Source organism: Diabrotica undecimpunctata, chromosome 1 (assembly GCF_040954645.1).
Source record: "Diabrotica undecimpunctata isolate CICGRU chromosome 1, icDiaUnde3, whole genome shotgun sequence".
Classification (NCBI taxonomy): Eukaryota; Metazoa; Arthropoda; class Insecta; order Coleoptera; family Chrysomelidae; genus Diabrotica; species Diabrotica undecimpunctata.
In genome coordinates, this window is record NC_092803.1 from 188,378,048 (window position 1) to 188,391,324 (window position 13,277).

At 32.9% G+C, this 13,277-nt stretch overlaps 1 long non-coding RNA gene across 1 annotated transcript; it reads left to right on the plus strand.

Annotated features, from left to right (window-relative positions):
* The first annotated feature begins 404 nt into the window (after window positions 1-404).
* On the plus strand, window positions 405-11,018 carry LOC140441783 (uncharacterized). The gene is made up of 2 exons (XR_011951033.1): window positions 405-737; window positions 10,614-11,018. It is a non-coding gene; the product is annotated as an uncharacterized lncRNA (long non-coding RNA).
* Window positions 11,019-13,277: the final 2,259 nt, after the last annotated feature.

Genomic DNA, 13,277 nt, shown 5'->3' on the forward strand with positions numbered 1-13,277 from the left:
GGACGCTTCAAGCTCTGTTTGTGAGAGAACGCTTCAGTCTACACAAAAAGTGCTACTAAATATTTTTATTTAAAATTATCACAGCTACATTTTTTATTTAAAACATTTTTTTCTACAACGTACGGATTCTTGGTAAATCGATTTTTTTTGCGTTTTTACCCCCTACAAGAAGGGTGGTTTTAGGGGGAAGCCCGGAGGTAAAAGTAGTAAACTTTTTTGCATCTTTTTTAAGGTCTCAAAATTAATATTCTAAAAATGTAGACGCTTAGCTTTAGAACGAAATTGTTTATCATTGCCTTATCGTTTATGTTTTTTTAATACCAATAACAACTTCGCAATTACGTGTTTATATATAACGAATCGGTATGGTCTTATAGATATAAATATAGAATAGAAACATTAGCATAAAGATATAGGACAAAGAAAAATCTTTATCTTTGAACAAATTAATATTATCTATACAATAAGAATGTCGATTAATTCGTAGAATGTATAACCGTCGAAAGATTCGTATTTTATTAATTGATATAGATTGCACATTTGTGAGATGTGCTACAATATGATCAAAATTACATATATTCTGATTTTTTATTTTTTTGTAGTAGTTACATCTTTCCTGACAACAAACAAAGAAAGGGTTGATAAGAAAATTAAAATGCTAGATAATTCTTTTTATAATATCACGAAAAACGGAGAAGTAATTTATATAGGACCTGCGGAAGGATACGAGGTTGAAGGTGAGTCTAAATCTGTCTTTTTTTCTTTGAAAATTTATTTTTTATGTCTTTATATACACGGCAAAACATTATTCACAAACTAGTAATAAGTAAGTTTTAATCTTCATATTATTATAAAACAACATCCTTAAGGCATCTATCCGTGATTCCTGACCAAGTTCTGCAGATTGGCAGATAACCCCCGTGTCGCCCAGTAGTCGGACGATAATTTTCCAGTTAGCACTATTAGAAGAAAATCTTACATCAAAAAAGAAAGTTACCATCCACCTCCTCCTACATATTGATATCTTCTCTTTTCACAAGAGTCTAAAAGACCTAGCCTAAGAAATTTAACAGGCATATATGTCTGTACTCCCCAGGCTCCTCTAATTTCTTTTCCGGTTTCGGGATAAGTATGAGTTTTGCCGTTTTCAGATCTCCTGGGGACTCTTGCCTTCTGAGCAGGCTATTTATAATATCCTGTGCGCATTGCACTTTCTCCTCGATGATGCTTTTTATTATCTAGGGTGCTACCTTATCAGATCTAGGCGCTTTTCCTGCTTTGAGGATTCTGCCAGCTTCCATTACTTCTTCCCTCGTAAATTCAGTCATGGGCATCTTCACTTGAAGTGACATAATGCTTACTTCCTCCCTCTATGGAAAAAGAGCCTTGGCCAATTCTTCCCTTCGACTCTCCTCGATCTTAAAAAAGCCTACTGTCCCTTTAAAATTCCTGCCAACTATTCTGTAGGCGTCTCCCCAGATATCGCTTTTAAGGTTTTTGCAAAGTTTTTTCCATCTTCTTTTTTTGCTCCAGCTCTTTATTCATAGCTTTTAATCTTTGTACCTCCTCTTTTATCGCGCGGAGTCCCTTTCTGTCTCCCGTATCTTTTCTTTTTAGCTCGATGTAACTTTTCCTTATTTTTTCAATCCTCTTCGTCCAAATATGCTCTATGTGCTCTATATTTGGATGTTTAATATATTATTGCTTCATATTCTCTGGTATCAAGTTGATCGGATAGATTTGTGTAGACTTCTGGTTTAGCTTTTGCTACCGCTACTTCGTTTTTAACTTATAATTTTCAAAATGTCCTACTTATTTTTTTACTCCTCTTCATACAGTTTGTACAAACAAGTTAGTTTGACCACTACCAGATATCTTCATTCTCAAACTTCTTTCTTTATATTCTCTTTATAATTTCTAATAATATTTAGCTCACTTTTAGAGTAAATAATAAATTGGTTTTTTCCTTTTTTTTCCATTTTCTTGATAATTATGTGAAAGTGGACATATAATTAGAATCAACATTTATTAATAGTACTGAAAAAATATTTATTTAAAAAAGCTTTGGGATAAACAAATATTAAATATAATATAAATTTCGAGCAAATTTTAAAATTGCTCGGTGCGTATTTGGAAATATGGGCCCCTAAAAAAACACACAAATGCATTTTACCAAAAAAAAAACATAGTTTAGTAAAGCACGTGGGGTTCGTGTGTATTAAGGTATAAAAAATGCTTATTAAAAGCTTAAAATTTTTATTTTAAAGAAGATCTTTTCGGAATTGAATCATTCCATCATCAGTTTAATAAAAAGTTGTTAAAAACATTGTATGGCCACATAAAAACATTGGAAGGACATCAGTATTAAAAAACAATCCTCATGGTATTTATAAAGGTAAATGCAATAGACAGTTAACTTTGTTGATTAATAAAAACTGAAAATGGGGGCATCTTACATGACCCCCTGGAGCTGGTGAGGTTTTATCGACTTACATTACCTCTGATCTGTGCTGGAGTCTAGGACTAACTGATATAAAGTTACTTCAAACCATCTTTCTATCAGTTAGCCCTAGACTCCAGCACAGATCAGAGGTAATGTAAGTCGATAAAACCTCACCAGCTCCAGGGGGTCATGTAAGATGCCCCCATTTTCAGTTTTTATTAATTAACAAAGTTAACAGTCTATTGCATTTACCTTTATAAATACCATGAGGATTGTTTTTTAATACTGATGTCCTTCCAATGTTTTTTATGTGGCCATACAATGTTTTTAACAACTTTTTATGTAAGTAGTAAAAAACCAACGTGTTCTTTCTATATATTTAAATTTTAACTTACTTGTTTTTTAATATTGGTATTTTTACTCTCTCTTTTATTAAACTGATGATGGAACGATTTAATTCCGAAAAGATCTTCTTTAAAATAAAAATTTTAAGCTTTTAATAAGCATTTTTTATACGTTAATACACACGATAACCACGTGCTTTGTATTCAACAGGTATACTAGCCACTCCTGGATATCTCCACTTCATGGTTTGTTCCAGTTTCACTTTTAATAGTTTAGTAACTTAGTAAAACAGAACTGAATTGAATTTGTTTGCAAAAATTGCAAACGCAAGTATCTTTCTTAGCTCCCGAAAATAGTTCATTATGTCTATAAATTACACACTCCAAAGCTCTCCCATTCTGTCTGCTTTAAATCGCCCTTTGCAAAATAGGCACTCTTCATATTGGTCATCTTTGTTTCTTGACCAACTTTCTCAAGATCAATATCATTGTTAGCTGAGAAAAATCGTTCAGATGCTGTGGTACTGCCTTCATGTTAAATCCTCATTTGCTGAATTTCAATGTGCTTTTCTTTCACGATATTAAGTCTTTTGCTTGGAGTTGTATCGAGATATTCTTGTAAGTCAGTTTTGTAGAGAGATGAGGTAATTATTTGTGATCTCGAAACTTCTCGCCCACGAGTGGATGATTTTTTAAAGATTGGTATAGAGGATATTGCAAAAAGTGACACAAAGCTTGGAGAAGTCTTCTTGGGTACACGTAAACTCATCACCAATTACCATAAATATCCTCTTACATAGTACAAACTCATCACCGCCATAAAAGTAGGGTTTTCAAAATAGACCCTAAGAGATTGGTAAACTGATCACTGGCCTACCTGCACCCCGGATCAGGTATAGACCATAAAATCCCAGCAAACGGCTAGTTTTTGGTAATTTCACAGAATAATCCAAATTCAGATATCTTAAATGCAACTGCAATTTATTGGTTTTTATTTCGGAATTCCACAAAATTCTATTGATAGCTACCTAAAATCATGCGAAAAGAAAAATTTCTCTTCATTTGCCTTTGTTTCTTCAACATGGATAGTGAACTGCTAATTGATTACGTCCTGAGCCAACGCGGACAAAAAATGATGGTTATCAATAATTTCAATTGCGAAAGACTTGCGAAAATTTTATGCCGTTTACCGTTTTTGTTTAGTTGTTTCGCACTGGTTTGTGCGAATCATACTGATCAAACAGAAAAAAATCAGCGTAATTAAGTTCTTTAAGTTAACTGTAAAGATGTTTCTTATAGGCAAGGCACAATATTACTTTGTTGCTGTAGATTACCTTTTCTGATATTACATTTTGAGATTTCTAATTAAATTGTCAAAGTCACACTGTTATATGTATATATATATATATATATATATATATATATATATATATATATATATATATATATATATATATATATATATATATATGTTTGTTTTGAGGTTTCCGCGGGAGCTATATGTGCTGTCACTATTTTTCAAGGTTTGACTCCGCGTTGTAAAATGCTGGTTTTCTTGAAAACCATTGTTTTGGCGACGTTTCGGCAAGGTCTCACTTGCCATTCTCAAGCCTGGTGGATCTACTTCTCGTCGTTACTCGATTAGTACTGACAGTACTATACAGTACTAATCGAGTAACGACGAGAAGTAGATCCACCAGGCTTGAGAATGGCAAGTGAGACCTTGCCGAAACGTCGCCAAAACAATGGTTTTCAAGAAAACCAGCATTTTACAACGCGGAGTCAAACCCGGAAAAATAGTGACAGCATATATATATATATATATATATATATATATATATATATATATATATATACGGGGTATCCAAGTCGGCACTATATGTGAAACCTTTTTATTTTTAATTTTATGAATTTTGTTATATAAAATATTATGTTACAAAAAAGTTTTGAATGATCTAAGACCTAGAATACAATGATCAGATATTAAATTTTTTTAGTTTTTTACGCGGTTTGTCAAAAAAAAATGAATTGTGGATATTCTCAAGTCTTAATAAAATTCATGTTGTTTAACGCTTACATGACTGAAGAATACTAATATTTGATTCTGATGATTGAAGTTCTAGATCATTCAGAACTAGAGAATAATTTTTTTTTCATAAAACTAAAAATAAAAAAAATTTCCATATGGTACCGACTTAATGGGACTCATTATATATATATATATATATATATATATATATATATATATATATATATATATATATATATATTGAAAAAGCGATAAACGCTTGTAGTCAACGCTGATCAGTTAGACTACAAAACACAACTACATATTTGGGTGTGCAGCCGAAGATAGGACAAAGAAGTACTCTTTTTAGTCTATCAAGCTTTTGCTTATTTGCATCATCAGGGTGCTACAATAAACAAAATTAGTACAAATTACAGAATAAAAATTATTTTGTATCTTACACTAATTGAGGTTAGTTGTCATGATGATTATAAAATCAAATGCACAACTCATCTGACTCCTACAAATAATGGCGAAAACTAACCAAAAAATGTAAAAAAATTGCTTTTAAAAGCACTCTAATTGTGGGATCTTTGTACAAGTCATTGAAAGATAAAGTACAGGAAACTGTACTTAAGCATTTTGATGCATTCTGTCACAATAAATGCATTGCTGATTACTTCAAATTTAAAAATTTTCGCCAATGATGCCATAAAATGTAATGCTTTGCACGTGTAAAAAATTAAGTTTCCTTCGACTTCAATGCACTAATAGCACACTCAAGTTTTTAGCTTTTCCTATTTTTCAGATATTTTATATTTACTAACTGTCCAAAATCCTCTATTATTTTCAAGATAGTCAATTAACGCCAAAACGGTAAGACATAGACCGAATGTATGCTTAACAAATTATCTCGAGAATTCAATGAGAAATATAAAAATGTAATGAAAATCAAATAACGAAGTTGGGACTACTTCCGATATAAACAAAAATAGCACATATTGACAAATATTTTCATTTTAAAGTTCATTATCGAAATCCTATGCAACTAAATTTTTAGATCTCAAAACTATTTAGATTGGCAGATACGTCTAATAGGCCACACCGTGAGACATAATAATATCTCAGTTAAATTTTAAAGCAACTTGCTTAAAATAATTTCTGAATTTATTAAATTATCACATAAACGAGAAGTATAACAGGTAAGAGGCAATCTTTCGCATTAGAAACCACGCAAAAATCCCGGTGATGAGTTTACCTATCTGCGGTGATGAGTTTACCAATCTCCAAAGGATGCCGGTGATCAGTTTACTATATCTCCGAGGGTCTAATAATTTTATGGGGGGCTATATAGTAATGAGTTTGTACACGTCCGTCTTCTTGGAACTTGATATCGATGGTTCTATGAACACTCGTTTAGTAAATTTGGAGCAGGTTGGTTGTAGTTTCATCAGTTTCTCTTGCAGAGAACCAGAAGCTACTCCTTTGGCGAAAAATTTGTTGGTTTCCACGTCAGATTTGGCTATAAAATCTGCGTCAGAAAAAATCTAACGATCAAAGGGATAAATTCACGTTACCCGGAATCCATTTACGGCGATTTCCCTCGACTGTGACTTGTGACTAGAAATGCCTTATCTAGTAATTCGGCTAAGTCAAATTGTATAAGAGCCCGCTGATTTACACAAATCCAATTTCTTATTTCCTCGCTATAGTGCGTCTTATAGCTACTTATGTAGATTTTATCAAGAAGTTGAAACCTATGTGTAGCACGAGGAGGTACAGTTTTCTCTATCCAAATTAATCACTTAATGTCCATTAAATCCATACTAGAAGAACAGAAAACTCTTTTGTTGGTTTCACACAATTTATACAGTGTTTTATCCGTTCTGTAAACAAATTCGGTTGTATCCAACCGTTTGTGTGAACCGCATATATTGACCCAGACACCACGCAATAACTGGTCATTTTGATTTCGGGACAAATCAACATAAGCGGAATGAATTGACCAGCAGCACTCATTGCAATAATTAAGGTTACAAGGGAATCACATTCAGCAGAGACACAATTTTTTATTTTCCTTTTCTTCCTACAAATTGTGCAACTTTGCTCCAAAATAAAAACTATATGCGGACAAAAAATTATATTTCTTTTATTGGGTTTCAAAGTTATCAAAACGTTTTTTTTTTGTTGAAGCCCAGAGCTCTAGAAAAGAAAGTTCTAGTAGGTCTTCGAAGTGATAGAGAAGTATTATAGCGCCTTAACAAACTGTCCAGCCAGCTTCTTCCTGTATGTTTTTTTAAATTGATGAGTAGCTATTTTGCGTAGCTGATGTGTAGGCTATTCTGCGAATGTCTCTTCGTGTTAGACCAAAATATGCAGCTTCCATTACTAAAATATACTGCACCAACTGTACTTCAATCTCTTTTGCTAATATTGTTTTCCTTTCAAGTGGAAATAAAATTGTTTCCTCTACATTTGAGTCTCTAGCCTTCTGATTTTTTAAGAATGGCTCCATGGCTTTTTGCATGTCTTCAACCTCCCATTTTTTTGTTTTTTCTCTGATACTTGATGTCTCTACCTATCATGCCCAATTTTTGATGCGGGCCCACATTATACAGAGCTCATTGTGACCCAAGAAATTCAGACGAATATAGAAGCACATATCCACTTAATGTTTTCGTATATATGCAGTGAGGGAACGTTTTAATTCTGTTCCCTCAACACGAGGGAGTCCGCAGACACCACCGCACCGTCTCTCGTTTACAATCTACTATCTACTACTACTTATAAAATATAAGAGAGTGGAGCTGGAAATACTTAGCCTTAAATGTTTGTATTTTATAAAATTAACGATCAAATCCTACTTAAAAAATTAAGTATTATTTAAACTTTTAAAACTTTTTATTAAATGAATCTTTTTAGAAATATAAACAATATTGTGATTCAAATTTTTAATTTAAATGTGTACAAATCTACAAATAACATAATAAAGTTTATGCAGTCTCCCATTTAAAGTATAAGCAACCTCACCATTTCTCCCATTTAAATTGTGCTTCTATATCCGTCAGTATTCGTTGTTAGGACCTACTCTATTATACAGGGTGAGTCATGAGGAACTTTACATACTTCTACCATATGTAGTGTCCCTCAGGGAGCATATCATGTGGCCACTAAAAAATGTCAACTCCTCTTCTTTATTAATTAACAGGGTGATTTGTGTAATTGACCATTTATTTCATTTTACTGTAGTGTTTATACGGCTCATTTGATTTTTTTAATTTTTGCATGATACAGTACACTACTATCAAGCATTCGACTGGTATTAGCTAAACTAAAAAATTTCAGGACTGGCTTTGGAAAAATTAATTTAGGGATTCGTATTAAATATTACACCCTGTATAATTTTTTTTTAAAATGCAAGAAGTGATTTTCAAACTACATAAATAGCCAATGAAAACGACATATGCGACAATGTTGTCGCACTTTTATTAAATTTTTAGTGAACGATCAAATCTTACCAAAAATAGAACAACCATAATGAAGTATCAAATTATAAGGTATTAATTTAAACAAATGTTATAAATTTCAAACATTTTAATTAAAATGAGTTCCTACAACATAATCTAACACGTAGAAAATTAACATCTTTACTGTCACTTTGTATTATCTCTACGATAGAATCAATTGTTTTTCAATTTTAAATTTTTACTCATAGATCGTATTGGGGCATTATTTTCGATAAATAATAAATTAAATTGATTAAAAAGTCAAACCTCTTGTACGTGTTAGTTTTTGTTGATTGTAAATGATTAAAATTTTATGTCAAATAATAATACATTGCATCAACTGTACTAAATAAAAATAAATCTAAAAAAGTTTAAAATGAAGGTTGGCGTTGACTGTTTGACGTTTCTTGATATTTTATACCCATTGTCATTATTGTCATTATCAATTGTTATTTATGTGTACAAGAATACATATTTCTTCTGTCATATCTACGTTAAGTACATTGTGTTAGTTTTGGTAGAGCTTTTGTTACTTTCGTTCAAAATGCCACATCAGTTTTCGACCACAGAATATGCAGACATAATATTTGTTTATGGATTCTGTAATGGGAATGGTAGGGCTGCTAGTAGAGAATATCGCAGGAGATTTCCTAATCGTCGAACTCCCAGTCATCCAACATTTGGGTCAGTTTTTAATTATTTGCGAGAAAATGGCACTTTTCCTAGTGGAACAACAGAGCGACATGTAGATGAAGCGCAGGAAGATGACATTATGGACGCCGTTACTATGAACCCTACAATAAGCACTAGACAAGTAAGTCGAGAACTCAATGTTACTCAATCAAAAGTAAGTAGAGTCTTACAAAAAAATAATCTATACCCATATCACATTCAAATGGTTCAGCGACTACATGCTGGAGATGAGATCGATAGGTTGGAATTTTGTAGATAGATTAACAATAATCGACCAACGCTATACAGGACACTATTTACAGATGAAGCCCAATTTACCAGAGACGGGATAAATAATTCACGAAATTCACATGTGTGGGCAGAAGAAAATCCCCATGCTACTCGAGAACGTCGTTCTCAGTTAAGGTTTTCGGTTAACGTGTGGATTGGTGTCATAAATAACCAATTAGTAGGTCCTCACTTTTTTGATGGTCCTTTAACAGGGCAGGTCTATTTGAACTTTCTACAAAATATTTTGCCGAATTTGCTTGCCAACGCGAACGTTGCTATCCGAGGGATGTATTTTCAGCATGGTGGGGCACCCCCACACTTTTTACTGGCAGTGAGACAACATCTCAATAATGTTTATGGCAACAGGTGGATAGAACGTGCAGGTCCTATTTCGTGGCCTTCAAGATCCCCTGATTTCAATCCCGTTGATTACCATATTTGGGGACGATTGAAGCAACTAGTTTACGCAGTGAATATTAATAACCGAAAACAATTAATTGATAGAATTATACATTGTTGTAATACTATTAGAAACGATCCCCAGAGTATCCGTAATTCAATACGTCAATTAACAATTCGGCAACAAAAATGTGTACAGGCTGCAGGGTTCCATTTCGAAAATCTATTTTGAATTATTTTTATTTTGTTACCATTATTGTATCTTTTCCAGTTCTAATTTATGGGTTTATCATAACTATGTACATATTTTAAGTTTTTTTTTTTAAATTGTTCTTCGTTATTGTTAGTATTTACTGTTTTTTGTTGTGCAGTGACTCAGTTTATCATTTCAATTAAAATGTTTGAAATTTATAAGATTTGTTTAAATTAATTACCTTATAATTTGATACTTCATTATGGTTGTTCTATTTTTGGTAAGATTTGATCGTTCACTAAAAATTTAATAAAAGTGCGACAACATTGTCGCATATGTCGTTTTCATTGGCTATTTATGTAGTTTGAAAATCACTTATTGCATTTTAAAAAAAATATATACAGGGTGTAATATTTAATACGAATCCCTAAATTAATTTTTCCAAAGCCAGTCCTGGAATTTTTTAGTTTAGCTAATACCAGTCGAATGCTTGATAGTAGTGTACTGTATCATGCAAAAATTAAAAAAATCAAATGAGCCGTATAAACACTACAGTAAAATGAAATAAATGGTCAATTACACAAATCACCCTATTAATTAATAAAGAAGAGGAGTTGACATTTTTTAGTGGCCACATGATATGCTCCCTGAGGAACTCTACATATGGTAGAAGTTTGTAAAGTTCCTCATGACTCACCCTGTATTGTACACTTGTTATTGGATAATTTTTAATATATTAATTACTTATTGTTTTTAGACAAATTCCACTTATTTATTTTTCAACCAAATCAAGTTTATTACTTGAATGCCGAAAAAAGAGGCAATATCATGATAAGCAATTCAACCAAAAGCGATGTTATTGCTATAAATGTTCTTTCTGATATAACTGATGTAATTTATGGAGATTTATCAGCGATGGAACACGAAAATTTAAAAGAAGAAGAAATTAAAAACTTGTGCAAACAATTTCAGTATGATTTTCTTCAATACCAAGAAAACTTTAGTAACTTGAATGATATAGAACGTATTAATATTAACACCATTTATGAGACATCCATGTTGAATATTTTAAATGTATTTACAACAAAAACCAAACAGCAGTTAGCCACAGACCATGAATATTAAATAATATTGTATATATTAATAAAAAAATATAGAAATATTTAAGTGTATCTTTTGCAACATATGTAGTAGAAATAAAAAAAAACTTCACGCTTGATAAGATTCACCTTCTTTTTATTTCATATCATCGTTCTGGCTTTATAACCCTGAGTCCTAGCCTCCTCAAGAATTTCTCTCCAATCCATCTCCTTCCTTCGCCAAGCACGTATTCCCATATTTCTCATGTCTTCATCGATGTTATCAAGGAACCTTGTTCTGGGTCTTGTCACATATAAGTGATAGGTATTGAATTATAACGCTTTATTAATAAAATGGACTTTTATTAATATCAAAGAAAGCACATTGTTACTTAACCTAAAAACTAGGCAGGCCCGACATCCGTCATATGTCGTGTCTAGCAAGGTAAGTTCCCTGATCCACAAAATTTCTCCCCTTTTGTAAAGAAAGCTTATAGGGTGGTTTCATAGCTCTCCCATATCTGGTAACCACTGGTAAAGGTGTATGCTCAGATTCTAGAAGAGGGGAAATATGGCTTCTAGATGTTGTATCAGTTTGACTATGCCTTGGTAAATTACTAATAACTGCAATTGCATTATTATTAAAATTTGGAATTGCATTACTATTTTCCTTCACCTGAGGGTCCATGCCATCACTTACACTAATATTAGGAAGGCGGGTGAGTACAATATATGTGTTCTGTTCAACATTTATCTATCTGGACCTTAACTGAAGCATTACTGAAGAGACTCGATGCATTTGAGATGTGGTGCTATAGACGCATGTTGAGGATTTCTTGGATAGACAGAGTTACCAACGAAGATGTACTACATAGAATGGGTAAAGAGCGCGAACTAGTCATAACTATAAAACGTCGCAAACTAGAATACCTGGGCCATATAATGCGCAATGAACAACGATACAACCTACTTTGTACCATACTTCAAGGTAAAGTGCATGGGAAAAGAGGTCCAGGACGAAGAAGAATATCCTGGCTGCATAACCTGCGAAAATGGTTTAACTTAACCACTACCGGACTTTTCAGAGCAGCAGTCAACAAAGTCAGAATAGCCATGTTAGTGTCCAACATCCGTAACGGATGATCAACACCATCACCATAAGAAGAAGATCAACATTTAAAGGCGCTTTCTCAATCACTGCACTATCACTTGTACACACTATGTGTATGAGAATTTTTGACACACACTTGGTGATTTGTATTATACAATTTGATATTTACATCTATTGTACTGGCTGGTCTATTATACTACAGTCTAATAGACCAACATTTTTGTATTTGATTGACCTAAAGAAAGCGTTTGACAGAATAAGACTCAAAGATGTAATCCATCTTCTGTATAATAGAGAAGTTTCCCAAAATATTATAAAAACTATCGAAAACATCTATGAAAACAACAAAATGGAAGTCGGAATCGATGGACAACTTACAGAATCTACAGAAATAGGCAGCGGAAAAAGACAAGGGAATTCATTGAGCCCCATGCTATTTAATTTGATCATGGATAAAATCGTCAAAAGCGTTAACAAAGAAAAAGGATACAGAATGGGAAACAAAGAAATAAAAATACTCCGTTACGAAGACGACGCAATGTTGATAGCCCAAGATGAAGATAGTCTGCAAAGACTGGTCGACAAATTTAACATAAGAGCAAAAGAATATGACAATCTCATCTCAGAAAACTAAAACAATAGTAGTCAGCAAAGTACCAACCAGATGCAAAATAGAAATTGATGGTATCAGTATTCAACAAGTAATGGAAATAAAATAACTGGGAATTACCTGTTCAGCTATGGAGACCTGGACAAAGAAGTGAGAGCTCTAGTACAAAAAGCAAATAGACTAGCAGGATGCCTTAATAACACTATATGGCGCAACAGACATATTAACACTGAGATGAAGTCAAGAATTTATAAAGCCAGTGTAAGACCAATAATAACATATGCCTCGAAAACAAGACCCGAAACAGCCACAACGCAAAGGTTGCTGGAAACGGCAGAGATGAGAGTACTGAGAAGAATTACAGAAAATACGCTGAGAGATCGAAAGAGAAGTGAAGAAAATGAATCGTACAGTGTATAAATGAATGGATACCAACTGGAAAAAAAGAATGAAATAACCACATAAGCAGAATGGAGAAGACCCGTGTCATCAAAATAGTAAGGGATAAGTCACCAATAGACAGAAGAACTATCGGACGACCGCGCAAAAGATGGAGTGACAACCTTCCATAGATGTAATAATCCGCCAATGAACAAGCAGAATTGCTTATGAAGAGGAAGA